At 41.1% G+C, this 17,080-nt stretch overlaps 1 protein-coding gene across 2 annotated transcripts in view; it reads left to right on the top strand.

The window, feature by feature from the left end:
• MACROD2 (mono-ADP ribosylhydrolase 2) overlaps window positions 1-17,080 on the top strand; it is a 2,300,803-nt gene that overhangs the window by 1,704,861 nt on the left and 578,862 nt on the right. The gene's annotated exons all lie outside the window — the stretch shown is intronic.

Here is a 17,080-nt window from a genome sequence, read left to right as displayed (position 1 = left end):
CAGTGTTTCTCCTATGTGCAAATTAACATATGCTCATTGAGAAAAAAAAAGCATCAAAACATGCAAAAAATATTTTTTTAAAAAGCATTCCTATAAAACACAGAAAGCCATAAATGCAGTACCTCATATTAAATTTATCACCTTCCTGAATCTGCCTCTTTTCTCAGAAAACATTGGTTTGGATCTCAGAAAATCTTTCTTTTACTCCTGGCTTTGTTTGGATAAGCTCCGTGGTCTGGGCAAGTATCTGAAACCCTCAAAGGATTCCTTGTTCTCATATGAAAATTAAAGGAGGTTGAAGTCTTGACTATTGTCATCCAGTCGCTCAGTCGTGTCCAAATCTTTGTGACTCCATGGACTGCAACACACCAGGATTCCCAGTCCTTCACTGTTCTCCCGGAGTTTGCTGAAACTCATGTCCATTGAGTTGGTGATGCCATCCAACCATCTCATCCTCTGTTACTCCCTTCTCTTGCCCTCAGTCTTTCCCTGCATCAGAGTCTTTTCCAGTGAGTCAGTTCTTCGCATCAGGTGGTTAAAGTATTGAAGCTTAAGCTTCAGCGTCAGTCCTTCCAATGAGTATTCAGGGTTGATTTCCTTTAGGATTGACTGGTTTGATCTTCTTGCTGTCCATGGGACTCAAGAGTCTTCTCCAGCACCACAGTTCAAAAGCATCTCTAAGGACTTTTCCAGGCCAGAGAGGTTATAGTAGCCCATGATTTACCCCTTCAAGTTCCTGGTTAATAATTATGTATCCATGGTACTCATGAAGTCTGTTCTAGGTGTGTTACTTATTTACTTCTTTTGTAAACTGTGCTGTTTCTGTGTTTATTTTTCATTGAAATGGATTTAGTATTCACCTTTAATAGGGGGTGTGATGATGTCATTCATGCAAAGCAATAATTCAAAAGTAAGCCCAAACAAAGCTCACTAGTATTCACATTAGGATGCTGAGTGTATCCTTTATATGAAGTCAGCATTTCTCCCTAAGGATTCTGAAGCTCATTCTAAAAGTTTAATGATAGAATAAAATGATATTTTCCCTGGGAAGAACAATTTTGGTGGCCCAATTGTAGATCTGTCTTTTTTAAAGAGAAAGGCAGGAGATAAAATAAATGTACATAGGCCATAATGATTTCAAACATTAAACCAATCTTACATGAGGCAGATGCTTTCTACTGTAATATATAAACATTTATCCCCCCACCCCACCCCAATTTTCCAATTTCTATTACTTGGATAATCTAAGTGCAGTTTTGATAGTTTTTTTTTTTTTAAGAAAGAAAAAAAAATGTTAAAGGTAATTCATTCTACTACTTTTTTTTTTTTTTTCTTGAGAAGAAACTCAGTCCTAGCACAGTTAATGACTCTCTCAAGGAAAGCGACTTAGTAAGGGAAGAATAGGGAGTCAGTGACAGGCACTCTGCAGATATAGCCCATGTGTGACCATGGATGAAGGGTGGGCTAAGCAAGCCCTGGATTTTCTGCAGAGAACCAGGTTGAAGGGGACAGTGTGGCTGTTGGGTAGGGGAAGCGATAGAGCAGGGGGAAGGATTGAGGAGGAGGCTTGTCTAGAAATTCCAGCTGCATTTTCAAATTTACTCTTTCTACTTAGATTGTTAGGTGCCTTGATGAGAGAGGCATGACTGGCAGGAAGGATCTGATGGAAATTGCGGAGGGGCTGTATCTTTCCCAAACCACCTTTTGGCTTCAGCACTAACTGTGAGGTAGGAGGGGAGGGGTTTTTTCTTTTGTTTTTTTCCAATTGTACAGATAACCCTGAGGCATTTTACTGACTTGCCAAAGGTTACAGAGTAATGGGCAGGACTCAAACTCGGGTCTAGGAAGCAAAATCCAGATGGGTTCTGCATTATACCATACTGATGGAGTCGGTGTGACCTCCGCAACTTTGAAAGGCTCCTTGGCATGAGACCAGGAGATGTGGACTTCAGGGCCACTTGTGATGGTGTTTGTCTCATGGAGATGCATTTCTTTCTGAGCTCATTGTGTGTGTGTGTGTGTGTGTGTGTGTGTTGAGTTGCTCAGTTGTGTGCAACTCTGTGACCCCATGGACTGCAGCCCGCCAGGTTCCTCTATCTGTGGGATTTCCCAGGCAAGAATACTGAAGTGGGTCACCATTTCCTTTTCCAGAGGATCTTCCCAACCCAGGGATCAAACCCTCATCTCCTGCATTAGCAGGTGGAGTCTTTACCACTGGGACACTTGGAAAGCCCTCTGAACACAGTAATTAAAATTAAATTTCTTTAAAATCTCTCTGAAAAATACATGGCCAAAATCATGCTAAAATCATGTACACATTCATTGGTAGAAGAATATAAAACTATCATGATAAAGCCTATTACATGAAATAAATGAATTATTCATTTTAAAATACCCAGATTGACTGAAATCCATTGGTTGACTTTAAATAACACAATATTTGATAGGGGTCAAACTTTTTCTCCTTAAAAGTAAATGCAGTTTCCCCTCCCTTTCAGGCTTTTTCCTTGCCTGAACAAAAGTAATATATACCTACTTTTTTTTTTTTAATGTAGAAGTTTTGTTTTGTGCTTGTGTTTTAAATAATCAAAGGGAGTCTAAAAAGTGTAATGATAGGTGTGAAAACTAATATTTTTACCAGCTGCAATCACATAATCAATCCAACTTTCACTATAAAAATGTCATAACCAATGGTATCATTTTTAGTAAATAGAGTTGATGTCAGATCTGGCTACCAGGATAGTGGAGGAGCAAACACAAATGGGGGAAATTCAGGACATGTTATACCCTCTACTCCACTGCCAACTGGTTTGTGACCTTAGATATATCACTTATATTCTTTAAGGTTTGTTATGTCTGTGCTTTAAGTGACAAATCTCAATTCTGCCATCTTTGATTGGTTTCATAAATGTAGGCATTTCCATGTCAATATTTTGAACATTCTATTTTCTAGTAGCTCCTACAGACAATGTAAAGTCTCTTTACTCTTCTACCAGTGGGCCTCAAGATGTGGTTTTGGAAACTTGTCTGAAATGTAAATATTCTCAGGCCCTACCTCGGTCTTGCTGAATCAAACTCTGGAGACAGGGCCAGAAACTATTTATGTTTTAATAAGCCCTCCAAGTGATGGAAAATCACTGTTTTATGCTATTTGAAAGATAAATGTGATTCCCAGATTGCTGGATGGAGACCCCCGTAACTCGGTCTTGACTTAACTGCATCCAGAGGGATCTGTAAACAGAAGAGTGGGACCCAGGGCTTACTATGCAAGTGAACAAGCAAGGTAGGTCCTACTTCTGTCTCCTGACAGGACACTTTCCAATCTTGGGTCTCCTGCATCTGGGATTTCCATCTCCGCAGATATATTTTCAGCATGAAAGTTCATCTGAGTATTTCACCTAAATTTGTGGTGAGTACTTAATGGATGAGAAATAAATAGGCCACCAGAAAAATAAGGAAAGTGTCTCTTGGACAAACCTATTAGCAGATAAACCTGGCAATTTTGGAGGGTAACACAGATGTTCATTTCAAAAAGTAAGACTGAAAAGGATGCTCTCTGAAGAAGAGGAGCTCCTGGACAGAAATTGAAGCAGTAATCTGAGGCATCACAGTGAACATTGAAGTTCATAGTGTGTTATTTATTATTGCAATTACAAGAACAATAAAACTGCAGCAAGCAGCAGGGTCCACCTGCCATGTGACGCTGAGCCCCTCATCAGCACTTCTGCTTTCCAGAGGCTGGAGTCTACAGCGGTCTCAGCAAATACACAGATTAATGTATTTGTCCCAAATGGAAGAGTTTTTGAGCTGGCAGTTGCTGATAAAGACGTGTCATCTTCGGTTTTGTTCTTTACGGGAAGGTCTTTGAGCAGAGACGGTGAAATTCTTGTTGTCACTTCCACATGGGTTGTGTCTTGGCACAAATGAAGAATTGGGGGAGGGGAGTGATTGTTCCTCAGCTATTGAAACAAAGGAAAGTGAATTCCATTATTCCAAGAGCCCAGGGGATTGAATGTCTTCAGAAGCATTAAAAAAAAAAAGGAAGTTAAATGTTAAAAGGTCTCCATGTTGATTAAAAAGTGAGATCAGAAACAAAGCTGGGATGTTCTTGCATTCATCACATGTATTAATTGTGCTGCTATCTTCACTTTGCAGAATAGGTTGTTACAGAGAGTGCAGTGACCGTTTTCGCTTGCTGAAAATGCTTGTGATTAACACGGATTAAGAAACAATAGTGAAGTCACTATGCAATGAGTTATGCCCATCCACTGACATGCTGATGGGCTGAAACTTATCCTTTATTCATACTTTGACAACTCTTGAATAATTATAAAATGTTGCTCCTAGGTTCATTTCCAGTGGTCCAGAGCTTTAATGCAATCCTGCCCATCCTAAGATATGCCTCTCTGAGTAGTTTTTAAAGAACTAAATTAAAAACAAAAACAGTGAGAGCAACCCATGGCTTGTTTATAATCCTCCAATGGGTTTTTCTTAGGGTGGTCAGCAAAGGATACCCAGCACTCCTGCATATCCCTGTGGCCTCCACACACACTGCTCACAACTAGCTCCAAGATCTGTACCCACTTCTCTCCTCTGAGCTCCCCAAAGGCCCTAAAATTCTTTCTACACATGGACTTTGCATGATTTGTTCACTTGCTGTGATTAGTCCTTTTACTTGGCCTGGAAACTCCTCCTATAACTCGCATTCTGGGAATCTCACTCTGTCTCCCAAAGCTGGTTCATGACCTTGGTTGTATGCTTTTAAAGCATCTTAGAGTTTTATAATAGAGTAATTAGGTGATTAATGCCTATCTTTCAACATCAAGGCCATTACTTGCTCATCAGTGTATCCCTAGCACTTAGCCGACTGTCTGCCTCCCTTATCATGAACAATAACAGCCATCAAATGTTTTGAGCAGGGAATGATATGCTTGGCTATGTTTTAGAAGAATAACTCCTGTAGTCAATTTAGAGGTCAAATTGGAGAGTAGAACAATCAGTAATTGGGATTTCATACAGGGGACTATTGTAGTTGTCTAGGAAAGAAAAAGAAAACAAACCTGTCTAAGCTCTCCATTTAACTACCCTTTTACTCACTTGCGGAACATTACTGAGTGCTTGCAATGTACATGTCCAGCACTGTGCTAGGTGCCAAGGCAGCAACAGACTCTAAGTCAAAAAATGGAAAGGAAGCAGTGGATTCAGAAGGCGCTTGGGAGATAGAATCAACAAGACCCACCGAGCAGTTGTTGATATCTGAGAAGGAATTCAGGAGAAACAGAAGGTCTCTAGCTCAGTGACTATATAAAGGGTGATTCTGCTAACTCCATTTTAGGACTTCAGGAAAAAGAGCAAGTTTGGACAAAAGAGAGAGTGCTCAGCTTTGAACACGTTGAGTTTGAGATGCTTGCTAGAATTGCCAGTGAATGAACAGATCCGTTGACAGTTTGGGGAATGAAACTTCACTCTGTAGTGTAGAACGTCTGATTGGTTGTGCACATTGTTCTATAACGGCTGGAGAGAGAGCACAGCTCACTTAAAAATAGAAAAGTATTGTTTTATTAAACTGACTCATTCTCCTTTGACCCTTAGAATATGCATATTTCGAATGAGTAAGAAGAAAATGATTTTTTTTGAGAAATTTTGAAGAAATCTATTTCATGGACAATATAGTTTAAAAGTGAAAACAGAACAGTCATAAGGAGGAACAAAATAATTGAATATTCTTATTCAGTGTCAACAGATTAAATTGCTGTTTGCTATTCTAATGCTTTTTTGGCTGATAGTATGCTCTAGAATATTATATAAAGCATTTATATAAATTATAAGGTATAAAATACATAAAATAAATATATAAAAATTTAATATATTTATACAAAATATAAAATATATAAAATACTTCGATTTTAAATACATAATAGGACAGTTTTCTGTTTTTTATCTTTTGTTCTTAATATATAAATCTTAAATTTTTCCCTTTAAAGCAACACTTAGGAATGCATTTAACCAACAAATACATTGATACATATGTCTTTTGCAGCAGGCTTCAGAATCTCAAGAGATCTAGGAAAGGCATGAAACTCATATAAACCCATGGTATATTGTGTGAGCCAAATGTTTTCTCTAAAAAGAGAAAGATTCATATCAGAGACAAAAAGGAGCATGTGGGGCCTAAGCTGACTGTGGGAGGACACAGGTGGGCATCAGTACCACACGTCCACACAGAATCCTCTAAGACCATCCTGCCTTGCCAGCTCTTTAATATCACAGGAAACCTGGGCCAAGTGTGCAGCAAGACCAAAACATACTAACTCTGCTTGTATTTGTTTTTTACTATTTTATTGTTTTTCCAGTATCTGTTCTAGAAATTGCATTGGCTTATTGTCCAATAAATTGTTATTTCAATATTGGAGTAGAATTTAGTGAACTCAGGTTTGACTGGAGATACTTTCACTGACTTATTGGTTCCATAGAGGCATTTTTTTCTCCTGGGTTGTCCAGCATGGTGGAGGCTCATATCTTAATAAGATGAAATTCTGATTTTACATTTTCACTCAATAAACACCTGTTTAAAAACTACTCAATGTTGAGCACTGTACTAGGCCTTATGGAGGAGAGAGAAAGTGATGACGAGAGAGGACGTTGTAGCTGAAAAGGAATTCCACCTGGGGAGCGTAGGGAAGAATATGTAAAAATAGAGGATGACAGACAGCATGGATGCACAGATGATGGCAAATAGCTCAGCATGACTGGCTGCAGGACAGGAAATATTACTTAAACATGGGGGAGCAGCATGATGGGCTGAATGGTTGGTCAGGACCAAATCATGAGCAGCCTTGAATGCTGAGCTAAAGTGTTAAGATGTCTAAAGGTCATTAGGATATGTATCCTATAGGGTGCAGGGATCTTCAGTAAAAGACTGACCTCAGATTTGAAATTTAGAAAGATGACCTTGGCTAAAGTGTGGAGGATGGATTGGGAGGTAAGGCAAGGAATCAGAAGAGAAGGCAGGGTGGCCAAGACTCTTGTAGCAATTTAAATGAGAATGCTGAGCACTTGAACCAAGGACAAGGCACTGGATGTGGAAAGGAGGGGACTGTGTAAAATACATCTAAAATTTGATGATTGGGCTGAAGGCTTAGGAAGAATCCCAGGGTAACTGGGTTGATGGGATATATATCAGCGAGGCTTGCCATAACAAAATATCACAAACTGGGTGGCTTAAACAACAGAAATGGAATGCTTCATAGCTTGGGATAGTAGAAATTCCCAAAGCAAGGTATCATCAGGGTTCATTCCATCTGAGGACTGCAGGGTAGACTCTGTTTCATTCCTTCTTCTAGCTTCCGGTGATTTGTTGGCAGTCTTTGATGTTCTTTGGTTTGCAAAGCATCACTGACTTCTGTCTTCATTGTCACATAGCATTCTCATCTTGTGTATGTCTGTGTCCAACTTTCCCCTTTTTATGAGGGCACCAGACCTATTGAGGTAGCCTCCCTACTTTTTCTGGTATGACTCATCTAAACTAATAACATCTGCAGTGATGCTTTTCCCTGATAAGGTCACATTTTGAACTGCTGCAGGTTAGACTTGAACCTGAGAAGTTTTAGAGGATACAATGGGATGCATAACAGGGTGCTATTCAGGTAAATAGGAAATGCATGAAGATTGTCCAGTTTTCATTACTTACACTGAGTTTGATATCCCAAGGGAATATTCAACTAGAGATTTTTAAAAACTGGATTTATGAGTCGGGCATATAGAAACCAATGACTCTTAAAAAGAGAGGCTTTAGGTACACTGCCTACTACAATCACTTTCATTTCTCTTTATTTAATATTTTTAACGTATTCAAGTTATACTGATAGAGCAAAAACTTGGATATTGAGTAGAAATTTGAAAAAAGTCAAGAGCCAAGTATACAGATACAGGAGCCCCCCTTCACAGATCACTTTCAACAAGGTGGCATTGATACCCTGAGTCTTGATAATGGGCAAGCAGCCCAGACTCAGTGGAAAGAGCAGAGTCTTTTTTATTTTTCTCAGAATATTTTGATTCCATAATATGACTGACACATATCCATATGTCCCAAAGCAGCATCTTGGGTGTTGTAGAAGTTTTGCCTAACAGTTTTCTTCAGAAAGCTCAGAACACTTAGCCAAATCCTTAATAGATTACTCTTTAATAGATTTTCTAAGGAAAACAAATTCTGAGAACATTTTTTTTACATCTGTAACTCTATTGTCCAACATGGTACCTCATGTGTGGTAGATGTTGAGTAAATCCAGCTGCTGATAACTGTTGTGCAACTGTTTGGGACACAGGCATTGAAAAGAATCTCTACAATCCATGTTTGCATGTGATATATAGACCTTAAGGGCTTCCCAGGTGACGTTCATAGTAAAGAACCCAACTTCCAATGTAGGAGATATAAGAGACACAGATTTGATTCCTGGGTCGGGAAGATCCCCTGGAGGAGGAAATGGCAACCCACTCCAGTATTCTTGCCTGGGAAATTCAATGGACAGAGGAGCCTGGCGGGCTACAGTCCATGGGGTCACAAAGAGTAAAACACAATTGAAGTGACAGCACACAGCACATATAGGCCTTCATACCATGCTCTATCTACCCGTCCAAACCATGTGGGAACGTGTCATATTTATTAAGAGGCCCAAATGATGCTAGAAGTGAGCCTACCTTGGGCATCCAGCCTTCCAGGCACTGTGATCACACAGGCACACTGGGTAATTCTTGGCAACTTTTGAGGTTGTGACCTGTAATATTCACACGGATGAGGGCCTGCTCTGCCTCTGTTAGTGTGCCAGGCCCTTCCAGGTTACACCAGGAATATCAGAGGGTGTCTTTTGTGGAGACAGTCAAAGCCAAAGTTGTTGGAGTCAGACTGACTATCTCAAATCCCACTCAGCCATTCTCTGGCTCAGTGACCTTGAGCAAATTGTGTGGGGCTTCACTGGTGGCCCAGTGGTTAAGACTTCATCTTCCAAGGCAGGCAGTACAGGTTCAATCCCTGGTCTGGCAGCTAAATCCCACTTTTCTTACAGTCAAAAACCAAAACATAGAACAGAACCAGTATTGTAACAAACTTAATAAAGACTTTAAAACTGGTCCACGTTAAAAAACAAACAAACAAACAAACCTATGTGATCTTTGTAAGCTTCAGTTGCTTCTTTATAACATAAGGATTATAATAGTACCATGGAGAAGGAAATGGCAACCCACTCCATTGTACTTGCCTGGAGAATCCCATGGACAGAGGAGCCTGGGGGGCTACAGTCTATGGGGTCGCAAAGAGTCGGACATGACTGAAGCGACTTAGCATGCATGCATAATAGTACCAACTTCTAGGCTTATTGGGCTTCCCTGATAATTCAATTGGTGAAGAATCTGCCTTCAATGTAGAAGACCCTGGTTTGATTCCTGGGTTGGGAAGACCCACTGGAGAAGGGATAGGCTACTCACTCCAGTATTGTTGGGCTTCCCTTGTGCCTCCACTGGTAAAGAATCTATCTGCATTGTGGGAGACTTGGGTCCGATCTCTGGGTTGGGAAGATTCCCCTGGAGAAGGGAAAGGCTACCCACTCCAGTATTCTGACCTGGAGAATTCCATGGACTCTATAGTACATGGGGCCACAAAGAGTTGGACATGACTGCGACTTTCACTTTTCTAGGATTACTGTGAACACAGTGACTCCAAAGAGACTAGGCATATAGAAAAGTGCATCAAATAGTAGATATTATTGTCAAAATTATCACCTTTATACTAGAGGTCTGAGAATCTTGTGTGTTCACATGGACCTACTAAGAAACCTCTTGAGAAAGTTTGACTGAGAGGATATGAGGCCATACTCACCAGGGACATTCAGAGTGGAGAGGGCTAATGGGGTACTCCTGCAATCTTCATAGGGAGAGGCCTGGAATGAGGTAAGACTTCAATGGCCCTTCAGAGATGGATTGCTTAAAAGAAGACTGGAAGGGGGGAATGAAAATGCACTGTCAGAACTCTATTGTTTGGGACACTTGACTGAATTTGACTTCTCTGAAATCTGTTCCTCAACACGATTTCACAGAAGCATTGGCTCTTGCAATATTTACTATTGTAAGCTTCATCAAACAGCCAAGAGATTTCTTAAAAAATGGAGGTCTTAACCTTTGCCTTCCCTGTGACTGGGAACTTAATCATTCTTTGGTGAATAATACCAACTCTGTTTGCAGGCCCAGGACTTGTCCTTTCTCTCTCTATCTCAACTCTTCAGAGCAAATGACTCTTCTGAATCCCACCTGTTGGCAGAGAGTGAGGGTCTGAGAAGTGAAGAAAAACTCCTTTAGGAACTGGGGTGCCTGGCTGATGTCCCTGTTCTGCACCAAAATGTGATAAGCACAGACATACATAGATTTAGGATTATATGCTCTCTTAAGAGCTGACTGCAATTTTTACCCCTTCCTGTACCTTTATAGAACTATTTCTATGAAATGATTTGCTGCTTTACAGAATTTTGCCATTTCCTAACAAACCTCAACATGAATCAGCCATAGGTATACATATATCCCAAAACAGCAAAATTCTGTAAAGCAATTATCCTTCAATAGAAAATAAATTCAAAAATTATTTACTGCTAAAAATCCTTTGATAATATTTTAATACTATTTTGATACTATTTTTAATACTATTAGGAGAATTTGGCCTGGGGCACTATATTTGGTTTGAGCCACTGAAATCCAGGTTCAAATACATTAGTTGTAGGTTCCTGAGTAAGTCGCTTAGCTTTTCTGAGTGTCAATTTCATTATCTGTTCAATGGGGATGGATAATATGCCCCACTTATAAGGTTGTAGTGAATATTGAGGCTATACTAAAAAGCGTTTGGTAGATAGTAGGCCCTCAGTAAGATCAGCTGCTATTGTTTTAATGGTATCACAGATAGACCTTCCAGTTTTCAGAGCTATTTATTGAATATATATTGTTCTTCAAGTGCCAGGAATGCCATTTCTTTGACTTTCAAGCCACGATATTAGAATGATGGGACGTTGTGCTGCAGAGAAGGGAAATTTAAAAATGGTTTCCATCCAGACAAGAAAGCAAAGCCTCTACTACTTTTAAAATGTGCGCAGTTTTCTATTGCCACCGTTTTAAGGAGGAAATGGCAACCCACTCCAGTATTCTTGCCTGGAGAATCCCATGGACGGAGGAGATTGGTGGGCTATAGTCCACGGGTCGCAAAGAGTTGGAGACGACTGAGCGACTTCACTTAAAACATTTAGTCCCCCTTCTCCCACCAAAAAATAAGTGACTAAAAGCAGTAAGCCCTTATTTGGTCCATTAATCTATAGGGACAGCAACTGAGGCTGAGTGGCTGTGCTGGCCTCAGCTGTGCTTGCTGCTGTGCGAACAGGGACCAGCGGGCTGCTGGCTGATCTCAGTCAGGAGTGGTCGGGTCAGCCAGATGTCTTCTCCTCCTTCGTCCTCTGTCTGAGACAAGAGCCCTGCCTGGCCACAGCTTTCTCATGGGAACGGCAGATGTACGAGGCTGAGCAGGTGCAGTGAGCCAAATGCTTTGAGACGCTGCATCACATCTGCTGCTGTCTTATTGGCCAAAGCAAGTCACGTGGCTGAGCTCAGCATCAAGCTCCCAGGGGAGGTGACCTACCAATAATAGAAGAGCCCGGCAAAGTCTAGGGAAGAGGTATGGATGCAGTTAAGGAAGCGGCCAGGACAGGTACCCTCAGTCAAGTAGTCACTCACCTCACAGCACCTAGACTCTGGAGCATGGACTTTTGCCCTATTATTTTTTTCCCCCAGTTTGCTATAGTAGCTGGCTGTGCCATCAGTAATCACAGCCCAATAGAAAGGCCCGATGATTCTCATATAGCCGTAGACTGAGCTAAAAGAGAAAACCCAAACTCTGGTCTCAAGAATATAGACTCTCTAGGTGGGGGCAAGAATGATTCTGTCATTTTTAATAGGTTCTCACTTATTTAACAGCTAGTCTGTGATGGGACTGATTACAGTTTTCAATGTAGTCTCTGAATTGTGTGTGTATGCGAGCACGCACACTCAGTCCTGTCTGATGCTTTGTGACTCCATGGACTGTAGCCTGCCAGGCTCCTCTGTCCATGGAATTTTCCAGGCAAGGATATTGGAGTGAGTTGCCATTTCTTACTCTGGAGGATCTTCCTGACCCAGGAATTGAACCCGTGTTTCTTGTATCTCCTGCATTGGCAGGTGGATTCTTTATCACAGTGCCTCCTGGGAATACTCTGGATTTTGCCACGACTAATTTAGGAGCCAACCAAGATTAGATTTCCTGGCATTGTCATCATGTGGGAACAGAGGTAGACCTGTGTCCAATGACTGCATGGTAAATTTGGTCGTGAAAGTATCAATGCAGTGCTGGAGGGCTTGACAAGCTCTGGGTAGCCAAACATCCTCTTCTACCTTTCTGGCTACATTTGAACACTACCTTTGGATGGAGTTATGTTTCATTTGGGGCTTAGAGGTTAAAGCATCTGCCTGCAATGTGGGAGACCTGGGTTCATTCCCTGGGTTGGGAAGATCCCTTGGAGAAGGAAATGGCAACCCACTCCAGTATTCTTTCCTGGAGAATCCCATGGATGGAGGAGCCTGGTAGGCTACAGTCCATGGGGTCGCAAAGAGTAGGACACGACTGAGCGAATAGTTCATTGATCAGTTTTTCTTTGTTATTATATTTATTTTAATTTTTGTGCTGGGTCTTCCTTGCTGTGCACCGGCTTTCTCTAGTTGCAATGAGCAAAGGCTGCTCTCTAGCTGCAGCGAACGGACTTCTCACAGCGGTGGCTTCTTTTGTTGCAGAGCATGGGCTCTAGGGCGCACAGGCTCAGTGATTCGTAGCGGCACTCGGGCTTAGTTGCTTCGCAGCATGTAGGATCTTTGTGTCTGGACCAGAAATCGAATCTGTGTCCCCTGCATTGGGAAGTGGGTTCCTAACCACTAAACCACCAGGGAAGTCCCTTGTTATTATATTTAATTATTGTTAGGTAAAATAATAGATCAATGTAACTTTAAAAGTCAACCGTGATAGCTGATTTTTAGAGGAAGCTTACCTTTTTCTGGTTGGCTTCCATCCCCCATGGTCTTCCAGGAAAATTCCTGAACCCAGGAAACAATGGTCGGGTCACAGTCTGGGCTTCTGGGCCTCTCGCTTTCATGCTGCAATCCTCAGAGAGACCTCAGAGAGTACTTTAGGAGCTGATCGAGTTTGGCTGTCATTTGTAAATGTTTTCCTTCTAACTGTTTTCATTCGGAAGCTAATTTATACTCTGCTCTCAAGTAGGCTCAACTCCATTTCGCACGTCTGACATGCAGCACGCACAACAGTGAGTGGCATGGAAGGAGACAATTCAATCAAAGGATGTTTTCTCCATGGAGGAAATGAATATTATTTGTTCATCTTGCAATTCAGGATTCTGGGCAAATTATGATGTTTGGCAAAGGCGCTGGCAAGACAGAAAGACAAATAAATTGCATGGTGTGAGAACAGCCTTCTTAATATTAAGGTTTCCCTAAAACAGTGGGTATTGGCTGCAGGCAAAATATTAAGCTGCAAATCACTGGTTTGCAACTCCTTGATCATCAGTTGTAATCCCAAGAACATATTTAATTTCCTATTTAGTCCTAATTTCTCTTTGTTCCTTAATGATATTTCTCTCCACTCAAAATAAGCCATCTGTTGGCAGCTGCCCGTAGAAAACAGATACCACACACTCAGTAATCTTGGAGTGAGGCTGCTAGTCTGTGAGAACGAGAAACAGGTCTCTTCAGAATTATGGGTCACCTTTAAAATCTCTTCTTTTCCTTCTTTCTTTTCATTTTGACCGTATATAGTATTGGAAGCAAATCATGTTTTCTTGTATTTTCTGAAACATTTGTGACCAGAGGGCAAAGCTTTGTACTCAAGGGATAGAGAGTTTATAGATCTGCTTGCAAATGCATTTTGCCATTTTTTTTAACCTCAATTGTATAAATCCCTGGATTTATCACACGTCAGGAAAAAACCTAAGTGGCATTGCACACCACAAAGGGACAAGGCAGAATAAAAATCCCTTTGCCTCGAAGACTGTGAAGCGGATGGGCCAAGTATGGAAAAGTGAAAACCTTGACATGGCGACATACTCGGCTTTGCTGTGCCGCATCAAGTCTTTCTGGAGAAGGAAATGGCAGCCCACTCCAGTATTCTTGTCTGGAGAATTCCATGGAGCCTGGCGGGCTACATGAGTGAGCAACTATTACTCACTCATCAAGTCTTTGACCACACCCATCTCTTCCTTATTTTTGAACTGCATTCCTAGTGGAAAGAAAGGCCTTTTTCTGACCATGGAGACACATCATAGTAGCTTATACATCTTGAATTTCAATTATGTGCCAGGCCCTGTATAAGTGGTTAAATATAGAAGTTTCAACATTTTTGAAGTTCTTCTCAAAACCTCAGGAAGTTACCCATCATATTTGCATTGCAGAAGTGAGGAAACACTCTAAACTTCCATAGCTATTAAGTGTTAGAGCCTGGATGATCAGCTTTGTAGCTTGGTTTCAAGGGATTGCCACACTTAACCTAAAATTGAGAATGGGTTAACAATGAAGTTGTTTTATCCTGCACGCCTGCAGGAAACCTCCAAAGAATAAAGAAAAGAATTCAGATTCACTTAAAAGGCAGTGTTAGAAATATTGGAATGGACACACAAAGCACATCAAGGCACAGGTGAGTGAGGTAGAGGAGCTTTTGATCTTCCCTTTGGCTCCCTCATGTTTTGAAATATGATTCCTTTTGATGTCATCTCTTCGGTGGTTGCTGCACCTCAGCTTCAGATGACTTTTCTATCTCCCAGAGCAATTAAAAGGTAATATCACTATTTTACCATGTGAGGCTTGACATCTGATTCATACATCACTCAGCCTGAAGGCATATTTTTCATACTCACATGGGTGCATATCAAGCAGCGAATTGATCTCTTTTAGGATTCAAAAGGAATTCCCTTTTCCAAAGGAGATTCTGGTGAGTGAACAGAATTAATGTCCCTGTGGCTCCCCATCTCCTTTAATTAGCGAGCCAGAGAGCTAACAATTATCTCACCTGTGAGCTATTGTGCAGCTAGCTGTTGAGAGTCAAAATCAAACAGAGATCCTTTCACCTCCCCCTCCCCACCCCAAACCCTAGAAATTGACATCAAAGTCTCCGCCACCCAAGGTTTCCTTGAATCGCACTCATGTGGTCCTCATGGTATATTGGTTCCAGTTCACTTGAACCAATGTCTCAGATCCTTCCTCTTTCCATCAAGGATATTCTGACTAATAAATGTCACTGCATAGTGGAGGTTGCCTCATATCACAAATTTACACTGTCAAAATATTCTTAGCAGTACTAGACAGATGGAACCAATCCAAAGAGCAAAACAAACGCTTCAGGAGCTTTTAGAGCATTCCAAATGGTACTAGCTGTCCTTATCTCATAATATGCCCATCACCATGCTTTTCACCCCCTAACAATCTGTCCACAATGACAGGTTCTATTCCATTTTCTTGATGAGGGTTCATGTCTTTAAGCCATATGTTGTAATAAGGGACTATCCCAGTTGTAGCCTTCCAAGTTTTAAGTAAGTGAGACCATCTCTCATATTACCTCCCATTGTCTTAGTCCTTTTCTCAGTCTGGTTCTGTATCCTGGTAATGTCCTGGACTGAGAAGGCAAAAGAACCCATGTAATGTGATCATAAGTTTTTAGGGCAGAATAAATCATCTAATTGTTCTCCTTTGCCAAAGCATTGTTTTTTTATTTTTTTTTATTTTTATTCCCACTTTCAGAGGATCTGTGTCCTGCCATGAACTGACATGGTACTACCAACTCTAAGAGAAGAATTGAGCAGCTGGCCTAACAGATGGAGTTGTGCATTGATCCAGTGTGGTTTTTCTGTGTAAATCTTCACTTCCTTATAATCTCTAATAAGCATTTTTCATGTCAGAACCTGCCCTCTGTCCTAGTTTTACCCTATGTAGTAATTGTTTCGAATGAATAGTGGCTTTAGTGTGGAAAAGTAAAAGTGATAGTCGCTCATTCATGTCTGACTCTTTGACCCCATGGACTGTAACCTGCCAAGCTCCTCTGTCCATGGGGATTCTCCTGGCAAGAATATTGGAATGTGTTGCCATACCCTCCTCCAGGGTATAATCCTCCCAATGCAGAGATTGAACCCAGGTCTCCTGCATTGCAGGCAGATTCTTTAACATCTGAGCTACCTGGTAAGTCTCCTCAAAAAAGATGTTTGCAACCCCAGTGTACATGTTAGGGTTGGGAACAGCCCTTAATGCGCTTGGTTTCAGCCAAATAGCTCTTCCCTCATTTCCATTTCTCTACATCTATTCATTTATCCACCTGTCCATCCATTCATCTACCTGTCCATGTATCTGGTCATTTACTGTTTCTTAACATTTGGAAATAGTCTCAAAATTTAGCCTCTTGTTATATGATTATATGAGAGTAATCTAACTTTTATCTATTTAGCTTTAACCAAGTAAATACTTTATCTTTTAGAGTTCTAATCAACTATTAGAACTTCACAATTGAAGCATAGGTATTCTAAAACATATTACCAAGTCTTTAACACTCCTTTCTTTGAGAGGAGGAGACGGTGTTCCCTTTCCCTGAATCTGGACCAACTTCAGTGATGTGCTTTTTATTAACAGAATGAAGCAGAAATAATATTGTGAAATTTCCAAGCCAAGGTCAGTAAAGGCCATGTCGTTTTTACTTTGTTCTTGTGTATTGTTGTCTCTGGGCAAAGCCAGCTACCATGAACAATGTAGTAGGACCCTGGGACTGCCATGTGGGAAGAGGCACACGTAGACACTCTGGCCAGCAGTGCAATAGAGCTCCCAGCCAGCAGCCAGCATCAGCTGTCAGTCATGAGAGTGTGCCATCTTGGGTGTTCCGAGCAGCCAAGCCTTAAGATGATTCCAGCCCCAGCTACATCAAACATCATCCTCATGAGAAATCACCAACATGAATTGCCCAGACATGCCCTTTCTGGAT

Source organism: Oryx dammah, unplaced genomic scaffold (assembly GCF_014754425.2).
Source record: "Oryx dammah isolate SB20612 unplaced genomic scaffold, SCBI_Odam_1.1 HiC_scaffold_10, whole genome shotgun sequence".
Lineage (NCBI taxonomy): Eukaryota > Metazoa > Chordata > Mammalia > Artiodactyla > Bovidae > Oryx > Oryx dammah.
Note: the sequence above shows the minus strand (reverse complement) of the source record. Positions and strands in the feature narration are given on the sequence as shown.